The sequence below is a fragment of the Sturnira hondurensis genome, unplaced genomic scaffold (assembly GCF_014824575.4).
Source record: "Sturnira hondurensis isolate 20B ecotype Veracruz unplaced genomic scaffold, ASM1482457v3 Scaffold0001872, whole genome shotgun sequence".
Classification (NCBI taxonomy): Eukaryota; Metazoa; Chordata; class Mammalia; order Chiroptera; family Phyllostomidae; genus Sturnira; species Sturnira hondurensis.
In genome coordinates this window covers 28,971,320-28,983,677 of record NW_028074503.1, presented here as the reverse complement: position 1 = coordinate 28,983,677, position 12,358 = coordinate 28,971,320, and the positions used below count along the sequence as shown (strand labels likewise).

Sequence of the window (12,358 nt, the reverse complement as noted above, 5' to 3'; positions counted from 1 at the left end):
CAGATTAAAATTTATTTCAATAACATATGTAAACTCAGTCTCTGAAAAAGAACTATTGTTCCCCCTGAAAATAATGCATTTATCACAGCCTTTCATGCTTTTAAGTTGCTGCACCAACAAATCCCTCCTTTTTCTTTTTTTTTAAATTTTTACTTTTAGAGAGAGGAGAAGGGAGGGATAAAGAAAGGGAGAAAAACACTGATATTCGAGAGAAACTTCAGTCCGTTGCCTCTTGCATGCCCCCAACCAGGGACTTGGCCAGCAACCAAGGCAGGGTTCCTGACCAGGAATCGAACCAGCGACCTTTCCCTTTGTGGGATGACGCCCAACCCACTGAGCCACGCCAGCCAGGGCAAAGCCCTCCTTTCTCTACTTCACCTTCTGTCTCCCTGCCCATGGATTCCTCTCCCTCCACAGGGAACACGCTGCCATCCACTGAGATTCTACTACACAACAGTGTCACCCTCTGACCAGGTCCCTCTTCCGTATATTCCCTCCGTGGCACTGACCCTTTTAGCCAAATTTATGGGAAGTGGTAGACTAATCCAATAAAAACTTTTCAGTCCATCTCCTCTGCAAACTCTCCACAGTACTGACATTGTATTTGGTGAAGAAAGATAGAGAAAAGGTAAATGAAAAGCCTAATAAAAAGCCACCTGTTACAGCTTCCCAGAGAAACCTTCCTGGTGAGCCTTCTAATTCCCACGGCCTTTCTCAGTCAACTGCCTTGAAAACTCCTTCTTCCTCTCACATCGGAACTACCGCCCCTGTGTAGGTGGCTCCCCAAATCCCATCATCAGCCAGACCAGTCTCCCGAAGGAGGCTCAAACCTGTGTGTCCACCTGCTTGTATCTGGATGTCCCTGGTGCCCCACGTGGCATAGGTCCTAACCTCCACCTTCCCACTCACACCGCTGCGCCTCTCATAGCACCACCCCTCCTCTGGTCTACGCCCTCTGCCGCTGACACCACATTCAGACCCTGGCTTCTCACCCCTCAGCAGATTTCACTGCCCCGAGGCTCCTCATTCCAACCCGACATTCACAAATCCAGACTTCTTTTGGACACACACATCTAATCATGTCATTCTCTGTCAAGAAACCACCTTTATCATGGATTAACAGAAATAGAAAGTACAAAATTATTAAAAACTAAATCAAGCACTGGCTAGTGTGGATCAGTGGCTTGAGTGCCAGAAAGGTCGCAGGTTCGATTCCCAGTCAGGGCACATGCCTGGGTTGCAGGCCAGGTCTCCAGTTGGGGGCGTGTGAGAAGCAACCAATCAACGTATCTCTTGAACATCGATGTTTCACTCCCTCTCTCCTTCCCTTCCCCCCTCTCTAAAGTAGAAATACATAAATCTTAAAAGAAAAATGAAATAAAAATATAGGTAAATATATCTGATCTCAAGGTGAGAACTCTCAAACATTGTTAAATTAAAAATTCACTACTAAAAATGGTGAATGACAAGTAAGAAATAGGACTAAAATGTGCAAGAAAGAGGATTGTGAAGAGTTATAATCTGTACAAAAATTCAAATGAATAGGAAAAATAAAAGGGAAAAATACTATAAAGATCAAGGACAATTCACAGTACAAAAACGTAAAGAGTCTATAAATACAAGGAAAAAACTGCTGAAACTACTTGTCAAGAATAACAGATAAAATCACCACAAGATACCATTTCCAAAATCGGCAGACGGTACCCACGGAGAACTCAGCCGGGAGCACCACCAGAGGCAGAGCCGCAGGTGCGACTTTAAATGGCAGCCTTTGGCAGAGTGATTTGGCCAAACACACCGCCGGCCCTTAAGACTGTTTGATCCAGCACCTTTACTTCTGGAACCCTATCCTAAATAGTCAGAAACGCAGACAAGGATCTATGGAGAGAGATGTTCCGTGAAACAGGAGCTATTATTTCAAATGAAAAACAACTTCTATGGTCTAACGATAGAAAACAGGTAAATAATTTTAGCATAAACATAGAGCAGAAGAGAGTGGTAAGAGAGCTGAAAATCGCATGCGTGCTGTGTGCATGCACACACGTACACACACGCACACACACACGACAGGGTTCTGTTTCTGTCTCTCTGGTGCTTCAGTGTGCACGAGAGCACACGGGAAAGACGAGATGAGGTGTTAATATTAACTACAACTTCTAATGAAATCATAAAAGATTTTCATCTTTATATTCATTATATATAATGTATATTATTTTCATAACTAGAAAGTAAAGCTCTAGGATGAAATGCAAAATCCTTTAGCATGACCTTCAAGGTCACTGCAGTTTGACAGCAATGCTTCTCCAGAGTCAGCAGACGGGCTCGGGCGCTGTGACCCTCACCCACTATCCCTTTATTTACTCCTTTGCCCAGCACAGGCCTCTGGCTCTACTCCACCTCCTTCTCTTGCATCAGGACCCTCATTCTCCCTCAGAAAGTCAGTCCACAATGAATCCAGCCCCTATAACTTTTTATATCTGTCTATGCACCACGACTTTGTAGGTCTTGACTGATGTGCTAGTTTACATAATTAGCTACTTTGTGTTATTTACATATTCTTGTACTGTACTGATACTCACATTGTTTAACCCTAAGCCTATCAGAGTCCTTGGCAGAATGAACAAAGAGCATTATAAAAGAATCTTTATAAAATTATTTTAAATTGCTAATCAATTCTTCTGTTATAAAATTGCAACGAAATGCCCTTACCTGATCTCCTTCTGTATCAATTCTCCTCCCATCTGCATTTCTTTCTATTTAAGAGGTTCCATCGCATTTTATAACCCCAGAGTAAAATCTTTGCAAAGCAAAGACTCCTTTATAAAGCACAAAACCTCCTGCAAAATACATTGCTGCCTACACCCCCAAACTGGCTGCCTATGCCCCCAAACTCGCCTCACACCACAACCCCTGCATCTCCTACTGCAACGAAAGTCAAGCATTCAAGTGCTTTCCAGAACCGCACAGCCCCAGGCACAGGCGCCTTCGCTTCACTTGTGCCAACAGGACGCTCCTCTCTCAACCCGCCATGGCCACTGAAGTCACACTTCCACCCTCCCTGCAGGGAGCGGCTCAGGGGGCTGCTCTTCCAAACATTATTTCCAGAACTGTCACTGATGCTGCCTCCTCTGTATAAATCCCTGCTCTGAATGAAATGAATGAGGTTTAAAGGAAGGTAGAAAATAAACACTATTTTTATAGAACAGCTAAAGCAGCTTAGGTGCATAAGTGATAGATAAATTTATACTACATAAAACACAAAGGGAAAAAGCCGAGGCTCCGTGTATTTAATTCACTCATACCACACTCACCTATGTTTGTGAGAGACACTAGAGATACAAAAAAATAATTAAGATGGTTTTTCCAGTGATGGAACTCAAAACCGACAGTTAAAAAAAGTGGCGTGTAGAGAAGTTACTACAATGTGGTACGCATGGTGCTGTAAAGGAAGCCTGCAAGACACGCGATGGCAATGCCAACTCCGCTCGCGGTCGGGCGGTCCCCACAGAAGCAGAGCTGGAGCCATGAAAGGGCACCCCTGGAAAAAGGACTGTGGGGTGTGGAGAGGGCAGGGAACATCCCAGGATGGACGCTGGTGACCCCACAGTGACCGTGGTGAAGAGGCCACAGACAGTTCGCTGAGGGCACGGAGGTCCACAGTGCACATCAGAGCGTCATCCTGCAACTCAGAGGCCACGGACGGGGAGCTCTGCTCAGAAACCAGGGGCAATGGTTCCCAAAACACACCCCGGGCCTGCCCTCTGACCTGAACCCGTGCCCCTGGGAATGGGGCGGAGCCTGCCCCGTGATCACCCCAGGTGACTAGACACAGAGAAGTTTGAGACCTGCTATCTGGAGACTATTGGGGGCACTAATGTGATCAAATTCAATTTTACAAATGTTTATGCACCAGCAATGTTGGCTGAAAAGAAGCGATACCTGAGTCATGAATAAAAAACGGGGAGAAACAGAAGCCGTTCGGACGAGGGAAGATAAAAGCATCCAACAGCACTGAAAATGTAAAAGACAGATGAGATGGAAGAATAATGGCGTGCATCCCCTTCTCATTTCTCACAGCACTGTGCTCCTTATTTGCTCTTTCAAACACCGAGTTGCAATGTCAGACACCATGCTTAATGCTTCGTAGCTGCTGACACCAGTTTGACTGAATGATGCATAAAAGTATACACTTACAGTAACAGTGTTGTATCTAATATAATAGTGGTATGAAAACTGTAGTTAACAATGCCACCACATACTACTAAGCAGGAGGGAATAAGTAACAATACTGGATTCAAAGAAAAGAGCCCAGAGTGCTTTGGTAAATGTTGTCAGGTAAATCTTCCAATAAAAATGTACAAGTTTTTTTTTTTAGGGGAAAGAGAGACCATTTCCATGAAAGAATATAAAATCACACATGTTTGGCAAAGAAACTGCTGAAGCAGCCAGAGTGGCGTGAAGAACCAGAGAGGCAGGGTGAGGGCACGAGGTTGCCTTTCTGGTTCTGCCAGGGTGTCAGCCGCACGTGTGGTGCCCCCTGTGCACCCCAGATCGCCCCACTCTGGCTCTGTCGCAGGTGTGTCAGCAGCCAGCCTGCGTGCTCGGGCAATGGAAGCATTATCTCATGTCTGGTGCTATGACACCTGGATGTGAATGTGCGTGGCTCCTCTTAGCACAACTGCTCACACCTGGCTATGGACTGGGTCACTGTGGCCAAGACTGAGCTAAGAGCAATGCACAGCCGAAAGACAGGGTAAGACCAAAAGGAGAAGAACCCGGCAATAAAAGCGGATGAGAGGAGAACAGAGGGAGACTGAGAGAAGCAGAGAAAGTGGCTCGTCCTGTACACGAGCAACAACTTCTGACATCACCACGTCCCACGTGTGACTTGTAAGGCCGGGCAATGGCCTTACCAAGTAAGGTCTTACACACCAAAATACAGAAAGCCAGCAAGTGGTGAGGGTGCGACCTCAGCTAAATGCACAGAGAGGGCGAGCTGGTCACCAACATACTTCCTGTCCTATCTACACTGAGATTAGCTAAAGGAAAATGAATAAAAACATCTCTGAAATGCCAAGGAGCTCTGGGCTTAATCATAAGATACCATGTTGACAGCAAACTGACTCACTGGGATCACCACCTATCCCTAACAACCTCAGACCCAGGCCGTCCAACCCTGGGAATTCTGTAACAGGAATGTCAGTGCGCTTGCTCTCCCACCTTTACTAAGGACATCTGAAATGTGTGCTCACAAACTCACTTCTTCACGATCACGGAGGGAGATTCAATGCAATTCGACAAATATGGGGGGGGTGCCTATTACATGCAAGGTGCTCAGTAAAATATGACGCCTCTGTGCTTCAGGTGATAATTTTAAAACTTACTGAAAAAAGGTCAACAAGGAAAGCTAAATCATCAGGTATATATATATATATATATATATATATATATATATATATACACACACACACATATATATAAGTGAAATGGTCTCAAATGTATTAGCAAGACTCAATGGTAAATGCAAAATACCCATGTGGCCGGCAGTTGGACAGGTGTGAGGAGTAAGGACAGGGGCAGCTACAGGAGGTCACCGGGGCGGAAAGCCCGGGTGTCCAGCAACGGGCATGACTAGGAAGACAGGGACTTTGCCCCCTGGGTAACCCTTCCTCCCCAGCACATCACTGGCCATGAGGTTCGAACCACCCTGGGCTTTCCTCCCTGGTATGTTGCCTGTCTGGTGGGTTAGACCCCCCTTACAGCGGGAATGAACGAGGGGCCCAGGGCAACAAGGCTCTAACTCGCATCAAACACCCCCAGGCCTCAGTTCCGTTTCAGCTGCAGGCCCGGAAAGGCAGCCAAACCAGATGAGTGACGCCAAGGCTGACATCAGGACCACGTCTCTAAAAGGACTCACCTGGAAAGCTGATGATGATCCCACTGGGATCTGCCCAGACCGCCAGATAAACACCCTCAGGGCAAAGAACCAGCTGAAAGCCTTGCCCCACGCCTTGGTCTGTCTCGGCCGCTCCAGGGACCCCGCCTGCCTCTGCATCTTGTGTCCTGAGCCCGGCTCTTCTCCCTCTGTGGCTCTCGAAATCAACTTTCTCTTACAGGGGGAGTCTTGGCCCTGAATCCTTTCTCAGCCAGGACTCAAGCCCCAAAGTTGCCGGACTGAGGTCCAATCTGACCCTGTCAGTCTGACAGCTGGTGCTGCCAGCTCACCTCCGACAGGTATGTGTGCATACATACATGTACTCAGAAAGCTAGTAAGACACGCATCTGACATTTCCATTGTAAATACTAAGCCTGCTGCCACTTCATGGGGGGAAACAGACATTTAACCATGTCAAATTCTCCAGAAAAGACTTGACCTAAAATATAACAGAATTGCAACAACAGGAAAAGGTCTCACTGTGCTGCTTGCTCATCACCGAAAGTCGCCCTGCGGCGATCACAGTGACAGGAAGAGGCAAAACCGTGTCCACGAAAACCAAGAACGACCGAATGCTGATGGTGAGACAGCCCCTCGCTCAGGCAAGGGCACTTTGCCGGCACACTCACACCCACACCCAGACGCACCATTGACGGCAGCCCCATTAGGAATGGCAACAACGAAAACGTCCAGTCTGCACAGGGGACAACGTTAATGCGCTCCGGCTGTAGCCCCACTGTTCCCACAGAACTGAGTCTGTGCGAGGTTCAGCTGCACCTGCAGAGATGCCGGCGGCTCTGGCCCCCAAAACCAACGATAGGATGACACTGTAAGTGTTATCTCCCTTTGTCCAGTGACCTTGGTTTAAAACACTGGCAGTCATTTACTCTCGCCTCACTCACGTCAACGGTCCTGATTTAAAAGCTTACTTGTTACTGAATCATTTTTTAACACGAGTTTTTGAGACTCTTTTAAAGTTAGCCTGTAAAATAACGTTTTGTTCTTCCTGAAGGGGCACGAAGTTCAATCTGCAAGGAGAACGTCAAATGGTTCCGATTTCTACCTACACACGGCGCTGATTCGTGCCAGTGAGCATCAAACACCAGCAGATTTTGACGCTACAGTGTGAAGCAAAAGAGTGGACAATTTTTTTAAAATCTGAATCTGCTTTGAAACCAGAGGTCAAGGCCACTTAAATAAGACCAGGAAACACACATATAACACACATAGTTGCACACATGAGCATTTAAAAATATCAACACTGAATCCTAAAACAGAATGCAAGAAAAATGGGTATTGAAAAATATTAATACATTTTACAAAATAACTATATAAGTGTCATATTTATAATGTGTGGTTTAAATGATTTTTAGTTTTCCAAATATGGTATAAAAAATGGTATACTACCTAAGAATATTTTGTTAGAAAAATAAATAAAAAACCAATTTTACTCTTGATTAGGGATAGGATGTTTTATTGAACAAAGATCTCTAAAAGAAGTGAAGTTTTGATGCATAATGTTAAATGCAAAAGGTTCAACAAATAAACCACACTGATGCCTTAAAGTACTTTCAAATTTTTCTTTAAAAAAATAGCTGAGGGAAAATCCCACCATCTACCATTTTAAAAATATGGTTTCAATATTAATGATTTTAAGGACCAGGAAAAAAGAAGAAAAAGAGGGGTGGGTGTAAGGGAAATAAAACTACCAAACCCAGAAAATGTGTGCCTGAAATGGATATTTGGCGCCCTCTGCTGTCCTCCTGCTGTTACTTCATACACACGGCTAGGGTAACGGGTTCTTTCTAAGATTCATTCCATTTAAACTGGAATAGACCATTTACTTATCTTCAATATTTGGTTTTGGATAGGACGAGATTTTAAGATTAGGTATTAATGAAAGTATACTCAGAGTTAATGTTATTTCACTTCCTTTCATGTATTTTCATGAACTAGTATATTAATAAGCTTAAAAAAACATAGTTAACCTACTAAGAAATTTTAAGTTTTGATATTTGATGTTGTACTCTATCTGATACAATATAAATAAAATGTAAATTATTCAAAAGTAAATTATGAGTGTTAAATGTGAATGCTTAGATTGTGCCTTTTTAAAAAGAAAAATATCTTCTAAAAATATCTCTACAGTCCACGTCTTATTCAATAATAATGTTCAAATAATAATATCCAAATGGCATTACTATATTAAAAGATTAGGAGATTAACATATTAGGTGTCCACACAGAAACACAAAAGAGAGTGACTTCGACTTTCCCCAAAGCCAGGCTCTCCAAGGCCCAAGGCCGAGGGCCCCGCAGGCCTGGCACCCACGAGGCCCTGCAGGCAGGCCTCTGTGTGGGCCCACCCACGCCCCCGGCTCATCTCTCCTCCACATGAAGAAGGGGCTTCAGGGAGATGTTGGAAACAGCTAACAGACAACACAAGCAGCATTCCTGTCTCTGGCAAAACAGAGAATAGAAATGAATGCGTTCAAAACACATTTGAATACAGTTCGATCGACTGCAAGAAAGACACTGTAAAAAATTAAAAACTAAAATAAGAAGAAAGTGCTCCTGTTATAACCTACATACACTCCTGAGTCTGCCAAAACCCTTAACACGCTGCAAACAAATAACGGAATTGGGAGGAGAGCCTCTGACGCTGACTTGGTAACAAAACACAAAGGAGAAAGGAAACGTGCTCTCAGCCACCTTGGGTCGCGTGGCCAGCAACCTCAGATCTCAGGAGTATTTACACTCGGTGGGGGTCGGGGGGGGGGCTCTCACCTGTGTTGCCCCTGCCAGCCTCGGCCCACGTTTTACACTGTCACTGCGCCCAGTCACCATCCCTCCCACATCCGCCCGCACTCTTACCCTGCCTGGGAGTCTTCCCACTTCCCTCTCCCACGTCAGGCCTCCGCACAATTGTGTCTTTTTAGGGCTCCTCCCACTCGGTCCACACCCACATCACAGTGGGACTCCTGGATGCCGGTTGTGCAGGTGAGGATGTCCCTGACACGCCCCCAGCTGCTCCGGACTGGGGCCTGGCTTACAGTGCACTCAGTACACCCAGAATGAATGAATGAATCGACTGATCAAGACCGCTGAGCTAGTGTGTGTTGACTACCTACTGTGATAAATATTTCCAAACACGTTACCCATCTAACTTCATTATAACCCTATCACCTCCACTTCAAAGCAAAAACCAAATGGAAGCTAAGAGGTGAGTCAGTCAGTCACCCGTGTCACCCAGCATTAGTCAATTGTTAGGGTCAATGCTTAGAGTAAAAGGGGAAGTCGGGACCCTGCTGCCTCTGCCTGGTGCCGTAATGCAGGAGGTTCTCAGCATCAGTGCTGCAGAGGTTCTAGGGGAGGGGAGGGAAAGAGCGAACCCGCCCCACCCGAACTGACCCTCAAACACTGGGCCACTGGCCATGGTGTGCTGAAGGGACACTTGGTTCTGGGCACTGAGAGCAGCAGCAAGGACAGCACGGTCCCTTGGAGAGCTTGTAGTCTGGTATGGGGCAGGGGTTCTCCACCAGGGGTGGGGCTCCCCGTAGCCCAGAGGGACCTGTGGCAATATCTGGGGACATCTTTGTTAGTCTCAACAGAGAGGGTGCTAGTGACAATTAGTGAGAGAGACCAGGGATGCCACTACATGCGTGACCGTGCACAGGACAGCCCCCGGGGCGAAGAATCACCCAGCCCCAAATGTCAGCAGTGCCGACGTGGAAAAAGGCCCAGAGAAAGGGACGTGTACACAAACGCATCTCCTCGCTTCCACACAGCGAACAAGCCCTGGGACGGAAACAGAAACCAAGCTCCAGAGACCAGAGGAGACAGACTGACTCTACCAGACTCGGCAGCGTTACCAAAAATTCCAGAGCCTTTGCAGAGACAGTGGTCACAGAACTGAGGCTCACGTGGTGAATGGGGGTTAGCCAGGCAAAAGGGGGGATGAGGGCCCCCCTAGGCACAGCCAACAGCTGGTGCTCTGTTTACTGGAACACGGGTGAAGGAGACTGGGGAACCAAGTTACCTGGCACTGGGGAACCCTCAAATCCTGACCGATGCTGCTCTGCACCCCACTGCTGCCTGTGCCTTCCTTTCACCTACCTCCTCCTCTGTGCCCGCCCACTGCCCTAGAAAACAGCACTCACGCCAAGGCTGACCACTGCCAGGTGAGACTGTGATTGAGAAAAACAGACGTCTTCATCCAGGCTCAGGAGACAGACATGCGTGGGGGATGCTACTGGAAGGACCTTTGCATGCACAGGGTCCGGCACAAAGAACGCCCCTGTTTTGTTACAAAATCCTTTGTTTTAAAATCACAAGCATGTAATTCTGGAACATAGCAATACCACACTCAAGAACTCCATATGATGTTTCAGATGAAATGCTCAAATTAAAACTGTAGGGGAAATAAGGGAGGGATTTAGAGGAACAAATACAAAGGATACATGAACAACTAAGAAGGGTGGAAATGGGAGGGAGGGAGGGAGCACGGGGGGGTGGGTTGGGATGGGACTAATAGACAGAAAACTGTACTTGAAAAATAATTAAATAAATTTTTTAAAAGAGTAAAAAAATAAAAGAACTATCCAACTAGCATTAAAACAAACCTGTAAGTCATCACACCCATATTCATTACCGCACCAACCACACTCACTGCAGGTGTTACCTCTGCTGGACCCTGTACTTCGCCTGTTCCAGCCGCTTGCAAGCACGGCACAGAATTCCAACCACAACCACTACACACCAAACACACTTCACGGGCACTGAGGCAAACTTCATCCCTGAGATGACGGACTGATTAATACATTTCCATCTGAAGTTAATTGCAGGGCCTGCACTACCACGGCATGTACATCATCTTATAAGTTTCATACCTGAAAAGCTTTAAAACCTCAAACTCGTTGTCACTGGCCCCCGGCCTGGCATGCCACCCATCATTCTAGCAGACGTCACCTTCTAGATGGGTCAGTGGTTTTCCACGGGTGGTCTGCAGCCCTGGGTGCTCCAGGGGCGTTTTTCAGGGTGTAAAACCAAAGGCGGAGAGCAAACGCCCACATTCAACCTACGGTCAGTTAGTAACTGAGGGAGCTGGTAAGGTTACACGTGCTGATGCCGCTGCAGGTGCTATTTCCGGATCTTGATCTTTATAGTTTTACGGTAGCATCTGGTTAGTTTTCTAGACTTTCACTGCAACCCACCTCCCACCCATCGCCTGACTGTATCCTTCTCATTCTTTAACATCTCCTCCTCCAAGAAGCCGGCCAGTCCTGGCCTCGTGAGCCGAGGTCCGAGTTCTGCAACACCCTCTGCCTCCCTCAGGGCCGCACTTGCGGCCTGTGCTAGTCCGTTTCTGGTCCCTGCGGGTGGACAGCCTTACTCACTGTGGCTCTGTGGGGCCTAACTCAGCACCTAGCGGTCGACAAACGCTTCTTCGTGAACTAGGCTGATTCAGTCGCTTGTAACAAGCGCTATAAAAGTCGAGAAGTTTGAGAATATTCCACATAGTCTAATAAAGAGCAGATTTTTCAAGCGCATTAGAAGAAAATAAATGACTCTTTTCCCTAGGGTACTAAAATATTCCTATGTAGCCACAAATCTTTATGCTTCTATCAAACATACTCCACAACGCCTTTGAATCCCCCACTAAGAGTCGAACAGAGAGGACCACACACAAGGGTGACAAAGGCCAAGCCGCCGAGAAGGTCCCGGGGCTCAGGCTGCCTAGTGTTCCATCCTCTCGGCAGTCGGCCACTTGATTTGTTGCGCTGAGATAGTGAAAGAAATGTCTCCTTTGCTGTACGCCACTTAAATTGCACAAGTACCTAAATTTCTCATCAGGTAGTGTGGTGTGTGAATCTATTTCCAAGGATAAAACAACACGGTTCTGAATTTAAAACCATCTTAGAACAAGACCATGTTTTCCTGGTTCAGAATTGTATTTACTGGGACTGCTGCCATCCATAAATCCATTAAGCACCTACTGTGTGCATGGCCCAGGGCCAATAAGGCACTAGAGCCACGGGGTGTGTGAAGTACCAGGAGGAGGGCTTCCCACGTCTGGGTCATTATTTGCGAGTGTCATGCGCTGACCATGAAGAATCCATGGTGTCTAACTCAAGAATTCTAAAAAAGGGAAGAAAACCAAAAACCCTGTAATCAGCAAAAAAAATTTAGTAAATATCAATTAAATATGTAGCTAGTTTTAAGAGTTAAATTTTATTCCTTAATAGAATAATCGGTATCCTATTCATAGTAACCTGAAGCTCATTTCCCTCAAACTGGAGAAGGAGTTGGTGCAAAGTTAACCCGAGCTGGAAATGTTCAAAGCATTCATTGTGTCCTGTGAAATATACACACACACACACACACACACACACACACGTGTACTCACAACCCACGCATAGTGCGC

At 46.3% G+C, this 12,358-nt stretch overlaps 1 protein-coding gene across 3 annotated transcripts in view; it reads right to left on the bottom strand.

The window, feature by feature from the left end:
• WDR7 (WD repeat domain 7) overlaps positions 1 to 12,358 on the bottom strand; it is a 291,523-nt gene that overhangs the window by 212,475 nt on the left and 66,690 nt on the right. The window lies entirely within an intron of this gene.